Raw genomic sequence first — 15,384 nt, forward strand, 5'->3', positions numbered from 1 at the left:
CCCACTTCCTAGTATATACGTCCCCATCCTGGTTTACATAGTCCCCAATCCTAGTGTATGTGTCTCCGTTCTGCGCCTAATGCATAATTAAAAACAAAAACATTCTACTCACCTTTCCTCTGCTTCCACGTCGCCCAGAATCTTTTTTATCCACCGCACAGCTCGGCAGCTGACATCGAAGTGTGCGCCATTGTCATGCACAGCTCCCTGTGGCTGCACCTCCGACGTCAGCTCACAGCCACTGCATGTGTCGCAGTGCAGCATGTATCACAGTGCAGGGACCCGACGGGTCTCTGCAACACAATGCATGTCATCTGGATCTGCATCTTCAGTGAGGAAGGAGATCCAGCAGATGCAGCCATCTGTACCCCCATGCCGGCTCGTGGCCTTCATTGCTGCGACCACAGTCGTTGCACCTCTGTGTTTTTTTCTGTTGGTGAACCAATAGTCTTACCAATGTGTGTTCCCCTCACCCTGTGTTGTCTAAGTGGTGTTCTACCCGTGGGGATCGAGTGCGGCCGTTCAGTGGGATGAGCCCTGGTTTTTGCGGGCTCTCGGAAGACAGCCTGGTCAGCAGTCAAGAGCACCCACTGACCCATGTGTCTCCTTAGTGATGTCACAGACCAACACAGGAGCCAAAAGTGCCAGAGCAGCGCTGCTCTCCTATTGATTTCAGTGGCAGTGAATCTGGCGCCTGCACTTCCTTCCCCGTCCACTTATGACTACCAAGAGTAAGAATGAACAGATCCTACGTAGTTATGTATCATATACATATACTACAGGTCTAGGCAGGCATAGGATGAAAGAAAATGCAGAATTGATTTGATTAAGTGTCTCTAGGCTCATACACACCACACTGAGAGTGGAATTATTTTTAGCACAGTGGACTGACAGCTCGTAAGAACAGAATCTGTACTCTGGGACTAGGTATGAGTGAACCGAACCTGTAAAACCCGGAGAAGTAAGCTGGGCCCAGAGACCTGTGGTGAAATCCATTATCATGACTCCTGCCTTCAAAAAGCAGAAGCAAATGTGCTTCTGTGCTGCAGAGCATCTCACCTAGAATTCTATATTATTCCCCTGTCCTGCAGAGCATCTCACCTATACCTGTATACTATCCCCCTATTCTGCAGAGCATTTAACCTATAATTCTATACTATTCTCTGTCCTGCAGGGCATCTCACCTATAATTGTATATTATTTTCCTGCCATGCAGAGCATCTCACCTATAATTCTATACTATTCTCTGTCCTGCAGAGCATCTCACCTATAATTGTATATTATTTTCCTGCCCTGCAGCGCATCTCACCTATACCTGTATACTATCCCCCATCCTGCAGAGCATTTAACCTATAATTCTATACTATTCTCTGTCCTGCAGAGCATCTCACCTGTAATTCTAGATTATTCTTCTGCCCTGCAGAGCATCTCACGTATACTTGCATACTATCCCCCTGTCCTGCAGAGCATTTAATCTATAGATCTATGCTACTCTCTGTCTTACAGATCATCTCACCTATAACTCGCTACTGTTTTCCTGTGTTTATTCATGTCTGTGGGCAATTTTCTGTGGGCATTTTTCACATATCATGTGAACATCCTCACCTTGCACCTCAAATATCATAGATCTGAAACTTTGTGATGATACAATTGGCAATTTTCTGTGTGGGGAATTTTCTGTCCTGTGGTTTTACCTGCGGATTGGCCTGAGGTTTAGCCCTGCGGTTTATCACCTCTACAATGGAGGAGATGGCAAACCGCAGCAGAATCCGCGGAAAAGAAGTCACATGTCATTTCTTTCTGCGGATTCAAAACCGCAGCTTTTCCGCAGTTAAAAATCTGCAGCATGTGCACAGCAGATTGTAAATCCCATAGACTTACATTGTACTGTACACTGTCTGCAGAACTGCTGCAGATCCGCAGCAAAAACCGCAGCGGATCCGCAGCAAAAACCGCAGCGTGTGCACATAGCCTAAAACATTCAACACCTTGTAAAAAAAAATATTTTCTGTGGGTTATTTTTTTGTTTGTTTCATTTTGCTTCATGTATTTTTTTTAATTTTATTTTTGTAATTCTTTCTTTTAGGAGAACTGAACGAGAGTATCACACACTGTCACAATTTGACCGTCTGCAGTCACAAAGAGTGACTGTAGGTTTTTTAAACATTTCTTAAATAGTTTTGAAACATGATAAAAAACTGGTCATGTCTTTGAAAGCTGACAGACCAGTAGCGTAGCTACCGGTGGGGCAGAGGGGGTGGTCGCCCCGGGCCCCGAGCTCTGAGGGGGCCCACCAGAGGTACGCTACTGTAATTGTATCGGCGTGCACAGCGCGCCTATACAGTTACATTCTGCGGCAGAGCAGGGAGAATCGATCTCACTACTCTGCCGCCCAGCCGCGATGGGCCCCTAAGAAGGCGGTGGAGGGCCCCGGTGCCAGCAGTGCGCCCCCCACTCACAGCCAGCAATGTCATCCTGAGCTATTCTGTGCGCACAGGACCTGTGATGACGGGAGGGGCAGAGTCAAGGGGTCACATGATCAGGGGCTTCAGCGGCTGCAGGGCTCTGCTGTGCTGGTTGTCATGGTGCTGGATGAGGTGAAGTAAGTTTCTGTGTGGGCTCAGGAGGGGTTTACAGGGTGGATGTAGCAGAGCTGTGTGTGTATGAGGTGTACAGAGCGGAGCCGTGTGTGTAGAAGGTGTACGGAGCAGAGATATGCATGTATGAGGTGTACAGAGGAGAGGAGCCGCGTGTGTATGGGGTGAGCGGAGCCGTTTGTGTGCGGAGCGGAGCCAAGTGTGTACGGGTCGGGGTGTACAGAGCAGAGCCGTGTGTGTGCGGGGTGTACGGAGTGGAGCCGTGTGTGCAATGTGTACGGATTGGAGCCGTATGTGTACGAGGTGTATGGTGCGGAACCGCGTGTGTACAGGGTGTGCGGAGCAGAGCCGTGTGTGTACAAGGTGTACGGAGCGGAGCCGCATGTGTACAGCGTGTACGGGTTAATTTAATTCACCGCACACTCAAACAGACTTTATGCAAATAGGTGTTCATTTTATTACATGTGGGAGCCAAACAGAAATATAGCACACAGTGGAAGCGATATAAATAAAAGACGTTTCGGCTCAGCCCAAGCCTTTATCATATTATCGCTGAAATATAAAGAGAGATAAATCAGAAATTGACAAAAAACAGATAAACAAATCACAAAAATCAATAAAATATAAAGGTTATCCCAGTGGAACAAAAGGTGAGAATATATACATATATACAGTATATACAGTATGATAATCCATAGTTAGATAGGGATACATCAATCCAAATGCCTAGTAAACTAGCACCAAATAGAACTAAGATATCAAGGATGGTATTACCTTATTCCAATATTGGAGGTTTGCATAGGGTGCAGAAGGAGCGGAGAATCTCTCAAGAAGAAATACCAAGATAAATGGCTGAAAGGAATTATCAGATATACGGTTAGTCATTTCACATATGCAATGGCCACATATTATGTCAGTGTTTTTTGTCAATTTGCATAAAGTCTGTTTGAGTGTGCGGTGAATTAAATTAACTTGTGATCAGTGGCGTAGCGGGGGGGGGGAGGTCCGCCCCAGGCGGCACATGTGTGGGGGCGGCGCGGCAGCAGCAGCAATTCCTCTCTGTGGGAGAAGCGCGGAGGCACAGTGCAGTGCAGCGGCGGGCAGGGAGCGATCACAGCAGCTCCGCTGCCTGCAAGAGGGAATAGCAGGAGCGGAGCTGCAAGGGTTCGTCCTGCTTCCTGCCCGGAGGCCACGCTTCCTGTTTGACACAGAGGAGCGCCTTTGAATGACGTCAACATTCAGCGGCCGCTGCTGTGTGAGCGATGCTGCGGACAGGTGAGAGGAGAGAGGTGGTGTCTGTGTGTATGTATGTATGTATGTCTGTGTGTGTGTGTGTATGTCTGTGTGTGTGTATGTCTGTGTGTGTATGTATGTCTGTGTATGTCTGTGTGTGTGTATGTCTGTCTGTGTGTGTGTGTGTGTATGTATGTGTGTGTGTATGTCTGTGTGTGTCTGTAGGTTAGCCTGGCCCTGGAGGAGATGGGGACATGAGAAGACCGTAATGGGGAGAGAAGGCCATGATGCCTGGGGTGACGGGAGAAGGCCATGAGGGGGTAATGGAAGAAGGCCATGAGGGGGTGATGGGAGAAGGCCATGAGGGGGTGATGGGAGAAGACCATGATGGGGGTGATGGAGAGAAGGCATTAATGGGATCATGGGAGTGATGGGGAGAAGCCAATGATGGAAGTGATGGAGAGAAGGTAGTGATGGGGTGATGGAGAAGGCCATGAGGGAGAAATGGGAGAAGGCCATGAGGGGGTAATGGGAGAAGGCCATGATGGGGGGTAATGGGAGAAGGCCTTGAGGGGGTAATGGGAGAAGGCCTTGAGAAGGTAATGGGAGAAGGCCATGTGGGGGTAATGGGAGAAGGCCTTGAGGGGGTAATGGGAGAAGGCCATGATGGGGGTGATGCAGAGAAGGCAATGATGGGAGTGATGGGGTGATGGAGCAGGCAATGATGGGGGTGATGGATCAGGCAATGATGGGAGTGATGGGGAGAAGGCAGTGATGGGATGATGGAGAAGGCAATGATGGGAGTGATGGGGAGAAGACAATGATGGGATGATGGAGCAGACAATGATGGGAGTGATGGGGAGAAGGCAGTGATGGGGTGAAGGAGAAGGCAATGATGGGAGTGATGGGGTGAAGGCAATGGTGGGGGTGATGGGGAGAAGGCAATGATGGGGGTGATGGAGAGGGCAATGATGGGGTGGTGGGGGAAAAATAAATGATGATGGGGTGGTGGGGGAGAATGCAATAGTGGTGGTGGAAAGGGCAATAAATTTGGGTGGTGGAGGAGGAGGAAATGACGGAGGAGGAGGAAATGATGGAGGTGGTGGAATGGGCAATGATGGGAGTGGTGGGGGAGAAAGCAAAGATAGTGGTGGGGAGAAGAAAATGATGGAGGTGGTGAAGAGGGCAATGATGGGGTGTGGGAGAGGACAATAATGGGATGCGAGGGGAGGAAGACAATGAGGAGTGTGGGGGATTGGGATGGGAGGAAGGGGGACTTATAATGGCCTTAGGAACAGGGGGAGGTGGAGGAAGACATTATCGCTTATTATGTCTAACACAGTCCCTTAGTATATAGAGTACTCACTATGTCTAACACAGTCCCTTAGTATATAATGTACTCACTATATCTAACACAGTCCCTTAGTATATAGTGTACTCACTAATTCTGTATAACACCCTCCTTAGTTACATAGTTTCCTCTTTTATTATTTATAATGCCATCCCTTATTACGTATCATCCTCTCTAGTTATATATGATGCCGTCCCTTATTATATAGCTTCCTCTGCTGTTATGTATAGTGCTGTCTCTTACATAGTGTATTCTTGTTAATTTTGTTATTTACAGTGCCCTCTTTTATTACATAGTCCCCTCTCTTTTTAGATATAAAATGACTGCTGATCGAGGAGCCGGTGACCAAACTACCAGTCCATCAGCTCCTCCATTAGAAAGGAAGCTTTCCCATTCTCCATCAGCCATCATTGCATTATACAGCCAACAAGACAGGACAGTACCGTATATACTCGCGTATAAGTCGAGTTTTTCAGCCCAAAAAATGGGCTGAAAAAGATCCCCCTCGACTTATACGCGAGTCAAGCAAGTTTTTAAGTCAAACTTACTTTTCAGGAGGTGTTGCGGGGACGCGGCAGTCCGGCCAGCACACTGCCAGCACACGGCGATGTCCTCTGCGTTGCTCCGGCGCCATGTCTTCTTTATGAGTAGCCGCGGTTTGGCCCGCCTCCCCCGCAGGCTCTGCAGAGCTGTAGCTTTTTCTCTGACTGGTAAATCACCAGTCAGAGAAGGTACGACGAATGTAATTGGCCGCTCTGGCCGCTCTGGGCCGCCTCCCCCTCCGGCTCTGTAGCTCTAACTTTCAATTCCTCTGTCCTGCATTCCCACCCCCACCCCCTCCCTGCTCTGATTCTCATACACAGCTGCGTGCTGAAAAGAGCGGAGGTGAGGTGGGTGGCTGGGTTTTCCTCTAGCACGGCCCGTACGGAGCCTGCTATGAGGTTATGAAATACTGTATTAAAAAAACAATAAAGTGAAAGGCTTGTTAGCCTGTCATAAGTTGCCTCTCTCTGTCTCAGCCTCCCGCTGTCTCTCTCAGCCTCCTGCTGTCTCCCACTAAGGCTGCATTTCCCACCCTCGACTTATACGCGAGTCAATACATTTTTCCCAGTTTTTTGAGGTAAAATTAGGGGGGTCGACTTATACACGGGTCGACTTATACACGAGTATATACGGTATGTAATAAAAAACAGGGCTCTATATAATCCAATATGTAAGGGACAGTACTGTACATAACAAGAGAGGGCACTGTGTAAGGGACAGCAATATACATAATAAAGGAGACTATGTAATAAATATACCTGTATGTGTGTGTGTGTGGCTATGTAATATCAATATCTATCTATCTATATATATGTATATATACATACACACACACACACACACACACACACACGTAGCTTTGATGCCATAAAAGGAGGGGGGCCTGGACACAATTCTTGCACAGGAACCCCAAGCTGTCAGTGTCTGCCCCCTGTCTGCCAAAATAATTTGTACTTTCTGTTTTTTTTTTCTGTCACATTATTAAAAATTATTATTAAAAAGGCCATTAGGTCTTCATCCAGCAACATCAAGCTAATACATATATAGAGAGAACTGCAAGATGATGAAAGTCTAGAAATTTAGAAATAATAACAGCAGAGTTAGTAGCAGACTAAAAATTAGATCTTTGAGTGTAGTGTGGGCTCTTTGGATGCTTCCGAATCATCAACGACCAAAGGGGTGTCAAATTTTTCGACCGCCCCGGGCGCCACAAACAGTTGCTAAGCCACTGCTTGTGATTAGGACCTGCTGGTCCGTTGCACCTGCACCTCGTCTATATTTGACCAGAGTGCATGCTAACTACCCAGTTTACAGCGTGTACGGAGCAGAGCCGAGTGTGTACGGGGTGTAGGGAGCAGAGCTGCGTGTGTACAAGGTGTACGGAGCAGAGCCGCATGTGTACAAGTGCACGGAGCGGAGCCAGGTGTGTACAAGGTGTACGGAGCGGAGCCGTGTTTGTACAGCGTGTACGTAACAGAGGCACGTGTGTACAGCATGTACGTAGCAGAGGCGCGTGTGTACATGGTGTACGGAACAGAGCTGCGTGTGTACAAGGTGTACGGAACAAAGCCGCATGTGTACAAGGTGTATGGAACAGAGCCGCGTGTGTACAAGGTGTACAGAGCAGAGCTGTGTGTGTATAGGTGGTGTGGTGCAGAGCCGTGTGTGTATAGGGGGTATCAGGTGCAGTAATAGGGACACATACGGCAGCAGCGGCTCAGCATTGGGGTATCAAGTGTAGTAATAGGGACACATACGACAGCAGCGGCTCAGTATTGGGGTATCAGGTGCAGTAATAGGGACACATACGGCAGCAGCGGCTCAGCATTGGGGTATCAGGTGCAGTAATAGTTACACATATGGCAGCAGCGGCTCAGCATTGGGGTATCAGGTGCAGTAATAGGGACACATACGGCAGCAGAGGCTCAGTATTTGGGTATCAAGTGCAGTAATAGGGACATATACGGCAGCAGCAGCTCAGTATTGGGGTATCAAGTGCAGTAATAGGGACACATACGGCAGCAGCGGTTCAGCATTGGGGTATCAGGTGCAGTAATAGGGACACACAGCAGCAGTGGCTCAGCATTGGGGTATCAGCAGGATGAGTGGTTTGTGCAGGTTGGGGATACATGGTGATGGGGCTGGAATATGAGAAGTGAAACGTGTCGTTGTTGTATTCTCTGTAGCAGGGCCGTGGCTGGAGGAGTTGTCATGTCGGTCTGGGCCTGATGGAAAAGACGTGAAAAGTGACCGATTCCAACACAAAGAACGTCAGCGGTAAGACACCAACTATACCTGTGCAGTAATCACATATGTTTTGTAGGACTGGTATTTACCACTGATCATATTGCGGTAATATCCATGTTGGTCTTTATATAGGGATTATTTTCAGTAACAGCGCAGTCATCTCCTACATCCACTATTAGGGTGCGTCACCGAGTTTTAATCACAGTTACCTAGTTAGGGGCCCACTCAGAGTTTTGCCCCTCTGAACCGAAACCCTAGCTACACCTCTGTGACAGACCAAGGTGTAATAAATACCTTACACTATGAATATTACATCTGTTCCCAGTTTGTGCTACAATTATTTCAGTTTTCTTATACCCCAGCAACTCAATTATACATGAGGATAAGTTACTGTTAGACATTATGGATTTGGCCCTTTATTCACCAGTAATAAAGAAAAAATGTTACTTGCAGCCTATTATTGTATGAAATAATAAATCTCATTTACCTCATTTATAGTGACAAAATATTTCAGAAAACATGAAAGCAAATGACAGTCATTCTACTATGTACAGTACAATACGTAGGTGTGACGCCCCTGAGGGTTCAGTCGCCACAGAGGTACTGCACCTCTTCCTGAGGTGTAGTGTCCCACTCTCCAGGTAAGATGGTAACACCTGTCCAGCCTCCAACACCTGCATCCCACACAAACACAGTAGTGTAGAAAAACACCCTTGGTGGCTCCCTGCTTGGAACACGAAGAGTGCTGGGAGGTGGGTGGAGCTTAGACTGCACAAGAGAGTGGGAGAATATTAGGAAAAGGTCAGTCTGAGAGAGAAGATCCCCTGAGAGGGATGGAGTGAAGGAGGTGCTGCAGCAGACTTCAGTGACCTGGAGCTGCTGGCACGGGGAAGAGAAATAGAAAGTCTGATTCTTCAGAAGAAAGAAAGTTTAGTATGGAACGTAAGGAGAAGAGAACTAAGGACTAGGGTCAGAGCAGAACCCTTCCTGAAGTTTGAGGCGCATGGCCGGAGTCCGGTCCCCGAGGCTGTTTGTGAAACTAATGCTCCAGCAGCAGACACCGGAGGAATAGGAGCTGTGACCACTCTATTCCCACAAAAGACTCGAAGACACGGTGGCAACCTATGTGTGAGCCGTGACATGACGGATGGAGTCCCCGATGCAGGCTACAGTCACTCGTCATGCGAGTAGAGTTCAAAGGAACATCTGAAAGGAGGTACTTGAGTTTAACACACAACTACAAGTACTTCAGTATAAGTGCTAGTGAGGAGACGTTCAGAACAGGCACACGAAAGGGAGAGCTGGAAAGGTTAATTCCATCTGCCTGGGAGTTGGCTGAGCCCCTGATCTGGAGACCGCAGCATTGAAGCAGGCACCTGTCTGTGCCAAGAACGTGAGTAAAAGAACTGGAACTGCACTCAGCTGTCTCATTGCCTTTTTCCTGCGCCAACCCACTCAGCACTGCTACATCTCTGTGCCTAACACTGCACCATCTACTTCTCCTCACTAACTCCTCATCTACACCAACCTCATCTACTCTGCCCTGGGACTACAGCCCTACCTGTGGAGGGCTACAACATCATTGCTGCACCACACCATCTGTCCCAGAGAGGCAACCCTGCAGCGCTGGTCAAACTGACCAGAAACCACAGGTGGCGTCACAAATTATCTCAATAACTTTATCCCCATTACTCTACCCCTTTTACATCGACCGCCTGAGGCCACGGACCGGGTCACTGCCACTGTGACATCTCCCATTGAAATCAACGGGCCCGGCACTGAGTACCTCACGGCCACTGGGGGCGAGTCATAGGCGATTCTACCAAATGTGTTATTTCACATTTCTCTCCTCACAGGACGTGCAAGGGAATATGCGTGTAGAGACAGCGGCTTGTCAGTCACTGTCGGGTGGGTGGGGCGGCTGTTAAAAGTAAACATATATGGCCGTGTGATGGTTGATGCTGCCCACGGTTTGGGCAGCATGCATCAGCTGACAGGTTCCCTTTAATGTCATGGTTATTACATGCAGCTTTTAATGCTGCGATTTTCCAGTTATTGTAAATTTACGAGCATGTCAGAATAGAGCAGCTTTTAAGCTTGCATTTTTTTATCCCCTTCATCCAAGAATCATAGCTTGTTTTTTTGTTTTTTTTTTAACCGCTAATATAGCCATAAGGACTGGTTCACACTTGCGAGCGTGATGCCTGGAGGAGGAAGTCCAAGAGAGACCTGATATGGAAAGCCGAGCCCCGAGTAGTGAGGTTTTATATCCTGATAAGGATGTCCTGCTCTCCACAGAGATTCCAGGGAGAGAATCAGGTGGCCTAATGGGTTAAAATAATGCATACTTAGCATAGCAACCACTTAATTGTCTATAGAAAAAACAATTGTCATTACATAGTGCATTCGTAATATAGAGTGTGCTGTTGCTTTAACCCCTTCATGACCCAGTCTATTTTGAACTTAATGACCTGGCCATTTTTTGCAATTCTGGCCAGTGTCCCTTTATGAGGTAACAACTCTGGAACGCTTCAACTGATCTTAGCGATTCTGAGACTCTTTTTTCATGACATATTGGGCTTCATGTTAGTGGTGAATTTAGGTCAATAATTTTTGCGTTTATTTGTGAAAAAATAGGAAATTTGGCAAAAATTTTGAAAATTTTGCAATTTTCAAAATTTGAATTTTTATTCTGTTAAACCAGAGAGTTATGTAGCACAAAATAGTTAATAAATAACATTTCCCACATGTCTATTTTACATCAGCACAATTTTGGAAACTAATTTTTTTGGGGGGGAAGTTATAAGGGTTAAAAGTTGACCAGCAATTTCTCATTTTTACAACAAAATTTACTAAACCATTTTTTTTTAGGGACCACCTCACATTTGAAGTCAGTTTGAGGGGTCTATATGGCTGAAAATACCCAAAAGTGACACCATTCTAAAAGCTGCACCCCTCAAGCTGATCAAAACCACATTCAAGGAGTTTATTAACCCTTCAGGTGTTTCAAAGGAGCAGAAGCAACAAGGAAGGAAAAAATGAACATTTAACCTTTTAGTCACAAAAATGATCTCTTAGCAACTTTTTATTTTCCCAAGGGTAAAAGGAGAAAGTGGACCCCAAAAGTTGTTGTCCAATTTGTCCTGAGTACGCTGAAACCCCATATGTGGGGGGAAACCAATGTTTGGGCGCATGGCAGAACTTGGAATGGAAGGAGCGCCATTTGACTTTTTAAATGGAAAATTAGCTCCAATCGTTAGCGTACACCATGTCGTGTTTTTAGAGCCCCTGTGTGCCTAAACTTTGGAGCTTCCCCACAACTGACCCCATTTTGGAAATTAGACCCCCTAAGGAACTTATCTAGATGCATAGTACTTTTTTTTCACAAAAATTTTCTTTTAGCCTCATTTTCACATGGGCAACAGGATAAAATGGATCCTAAAATTTGTTGGGCAATTTCTCCTGAGTACACTGATACCTCATATGTAGTCATAAACCACTGTTTGGACGCACGGCAGGACTCGGAAAGGAATGAGCGCCATTTGACTTTTTGAATGGAAAATTAGCTCCAATCGTTAGCGGACACCATGTCATGTATGGAGAGCCCAGGTGTGCCTAAACATTCGAGTTCCCCCACAACTGACCCCATTTTGGAAACTAGACCCCCCGAGGAACTTATTTAGATGTGTGGTGAACAATCTGAATCCCCAAGTGCTTCACAGAAGATTATAATGCAGAGCTGTGAAAATACAAAATAATTTTTTTACCTCAAAAAATAATTTTTTAGCAAGCAATTTTTTAATTTCACAAGGGTAACAAGAGAAATTGGACCCCAAAAGTTGTTGTCCAGTTTGTCCTGAGTACGCTGGTACCCCATATGTGGGGGGAACCACTGTTTGTGCACACGTCGGGGCTCGGAAGGGAGGGAGCACCGTTTGACTTTTTGAATGCAAAATTGGCTGGAATCAATGGTGGTGCCATTTGGAGACCCCCTGATGTGCCTAATTAGTGGAAACCCTTCAATGCTAACTCAACCCTAACCCCAACACACCCCTAACCACAACCCTAACCCCAACACACCCCTAACCCTAATCCCAACCCTAACCCTAACCACAAGCCTAACCATAATCCCAACCCCAACACACTAATAACCCTAATCTTAACCCTATTTCCAACCCTAACCCTAATTCCAACCCCAACCCTAATCCCAACCCTAACCCTAATTCTAACCCTAATTCTAATTCTAACCCTAATAGGAAAAAAAATTTCTTTATTTCATTTTTTTATCTACCTCTGGGGGTGATAAATCGGGGGTTTATTTACTTTTTTAATTTTGATCACTGTGATAGGGTTTATGACAGTGATGAAAATGTACCTGAATGAATGAATGAATCTACCAGCTGGCAGAATTGACGGGCGCACTGTGCATGCGCCTGCCATTTTGGAAGATGACAGCGCCCATGCAGCAAGACGGAGGGACACTGGGAGGGACACCGGGAGTTGGGAGGTACCGGTGGGGTGGAGGGGGGTGTTGTGAACTCATTATCTGGTCTGCCTCTGGTTTCTAGTGAGGGAGCTGGTTGTGCTGACAGAGGAGTTGTGAGTTCTCTTTCCGGGCTCCCTCTGGTAATGAAGCTGATCTAATTAACATAGACCTGACACCTGATAATGAGGATGAGGATTGGACATCTGAAGTCTCAGACTGGATTTAAGACAGCCGACTCCCTATTACCATGCTGGTGATTTTTTCCTGCCTCCTGAGGTCTTAGTTTCCAGCTCAGTTCCTGCCTTCTCAAGCTAAGTTTTCTCTGCTAATGTTCACATTTGATTCGGTTTGGTCTATTCAGGTTTTTGTGTGGTCAACCAGTCCCGGCTGGGGCTGTGCTGAATTTCCACTCTTATGTCACTGTATGTGCCAGTTTGCTTTTTGTCCCTTATTAGATTGGCCTCTTTTTGCTCTGTTCTCAGAATATGCCAGAGTGCTGATATAGTGAGTGAAGTCTAGTGACTTCAGGGTTTTTTTTGCTATCAGAAGTGTTGGACATTTTTGCAGAGTTTTTGGCGTGATTGCCGACAGTATCTTTCCTTTCCTGTCCTTTCTAGTTAGTGTGGGCCCCATCGTTTGTTCAGCCTATTTTCCTACCTGTGTTCATATTTTCATCTTGTCTCACCATCAATACATGTGTGGGGGCTGTCTATTCCTTTGGGGTCAGCTCTGGGGCTGTTTTAGATTTCCCCTTTTCTTGCTTTAGGCTTATTTAGTCCTCTGGCTGTGACGAGGTGTCTATAATCATCGTAGGTACGCTCCACGGCTACTGCTAGTTGTGTGGTTAGGATCAGGGGTCTGCAATCCGCGTAGTTACCAACCTCTCTGGTTTTCTGTAACTTAGCTTGGTCTTGTTTTCCTCCTCGGTGACCCATTCATAACAGGGGGGATCGGAAGGTGGGGGGAGGGAAGGGGAGGGGGAGCAGATGCTGACGGCTGTGGCAGATCGCCGCCGTCAGTCGGTGGGGAGGTTAGATCTCGGGCTCCAGCCATGGCCGATGATATTGTAGCATCGGCCATGGCTGGATTGTAATATTTCACCAAATTTCATTGGTGAAATATTACAATTGCTCTGATTGGCTGTTTCACTTTTAACAGCCAATCAAAGCGATCGTAGCCACGGGGGACTAAGCCACCTCCCCTGGGGTGAAGTACACAGCCCACTGTACCTGCGGGTTGGGTGACCTTTCAGTGACCCCGGTCACCCGACCCGCAGGAACGCGATCCCCCAATGACACAGCATATGAGTCACAGGTCGGATTGGCACCGACTTTCATGACGCATACGCTGTGTCACATGTCGGGAAGGGCGTTAAATAGCTACATAATTACTGGCCAAGGGCATAATGTAGCGCACAGGCATTCATAAAGATAATGTGGCTATATATAATTTGATGCTCCATGGGATAGATAGTTGGGCCCCTTGTGCATAAAAGTATATATACACTCACTGGCCACTTTATTAGGTACACCTGTCCAACTGTGTGTTAAGACTTAATTTCTAATCAGCCAATCACATGGCGGCAACTCAGTGCATTTAGGCATGTAGACATGGTCAAGACAATCTCCTGCAGTTCAAACCGAGCATCAGTATGAGGAAGAAAGGTGATTTGAGTGCCTTTGAACGTGGCATGATTGTTGGTGCCAGAAGGGCTGGTCTGAGTATTTCAGAAACTGCTGATCTACTTGGATTTTCACGCACAACCATCTCTAGGGTTTACAGAGAATGGTCCGAAAAAGAAAAAAAATCCAGTGAGCGGCAGTTCTGTGGCCGGAAATGCCTTGTTGATGCCAGAGGTCAGAGGAGAATGGGCATACTGGTTCGAGCTGATAGAAAGGCAACAGTGACTCAAATTACCACCCGTTACAACCAAGGTAGGCAGAAGAGCATCTCTGAACGCACAGTGCGTCGAACTTTGAGGCAGATGGGCTACAGCAGCAGAAGACCACACTGGGTACCACTCCTCTCAGCTAAGAACAGGAAACTGAGGCTACAATTTGCACAAGCTCATCGAAATTGGACAGTAGAAGATTGGAAAAACGTTGCCTGGTCTGATGAGTCTCGATTTCTGCTGCAACATTCGGATGGTAGGGTCAGAATTTGGCGTAAACAACATGAAAGCATGGATCCATCCATCCTTGTATCAACGGTTCAGGCTGGTGGTGGTGGTGTCATGGTGTGGGGAATTTTTTCTTGGCACTCTTTGGGCCCCTTGGTACCAATTGAGCATCGTTGCAACGCCACAGCCTACCTGAGTATAGTTGCTGACCATGTCCATCCCTTTATGACCACAATGTACCCAACATCTGATGGCTACTTTCAGCAGGATAATGCGCCATGTCATAAAGCTCGAATCATCTCAGATTGGTTTCTTGAACATGACAATGAGTTCACTGTACTCAAATGGCCTCCTCAGTCACCAGATCTCAATCCAATAGAGCATCTTTGGGATGTGGTGGAACGGGAGATTCGCATCAGGGATGTGCAGCCGACAAATCTGCGCCAACTGTGTGATGCCATCATGTCAATATGGTCCAAAATCTCTGAGGAATGCTTCCAGCACCTTCTTGAATCTCTGCCACGAAGAATTGAGGCAGTTCTGAAGGCAAAAGGGGGTCCAACCCGTTACTAGCATGGTGTACCTAATAAAGTGGCCAGTGAGTGTATATACAATATATATGATCCCTTATATGTAGAGATGCATTCTCCCAGCCATGAAGTAGTGGCAGTAACTGCTGAATGGTTTTACCTGGATGCCAGAGGGGTGATTCATGTCAGAGCCTGCGCGCCTGTGGTAACAACTGTACTCGAGGGGGAGATGGCGCGGTCAGCTCACCCATCTCTTCCGGTTTAAGAGACGTCCAAAC

General features: G+C 46.9%; 1 long non-coding RNA gene across 1 annotated transcript in view; it reads right to left on the bottom strand.

Moving 5' to 3' along the window:
- Positions 1–2,457: 2,457 nt before the first annotated feature.
- The window catches only part of LOC141053784 (uncharacterized), an 82,089-nt gene continuing 69,162 nt past the window's right edge, over positions 2,458–15,384 (bottom strand). Inside the window, exons 2-3 of the long non-coding RNA XR_012221267.1 lie at positions 3,372–3,449; positions 2,458–3,149 (exon numbers count right to left, since the gene is read on the bottom strand). This is a non-coding gene — a long non-coding RNA (uncharacterized lncRNA). The remainder of the gene's footprint in view (positions 3,150–3,371; positions 3,450–15,384) is intronic.

The sequence above is a fragment of the Dendrobates tinctorius genome, unplaced genomic scaffold, assembly GCF_039654945.1.
Source record: "Dendrobates tinctorius isolate UK_male_01 unplaced genomic scaffold, ASM3965494v1 ptg000171l, whole genome shotgun sequence".
Classification (NCBI taxonomy): domain Eukaryota; kingdom Metazoa; phylum Chordata; class Amphibia; order Anura; family Dendrobatidae; genus Dendrobates; species Dendrobates tinctorius.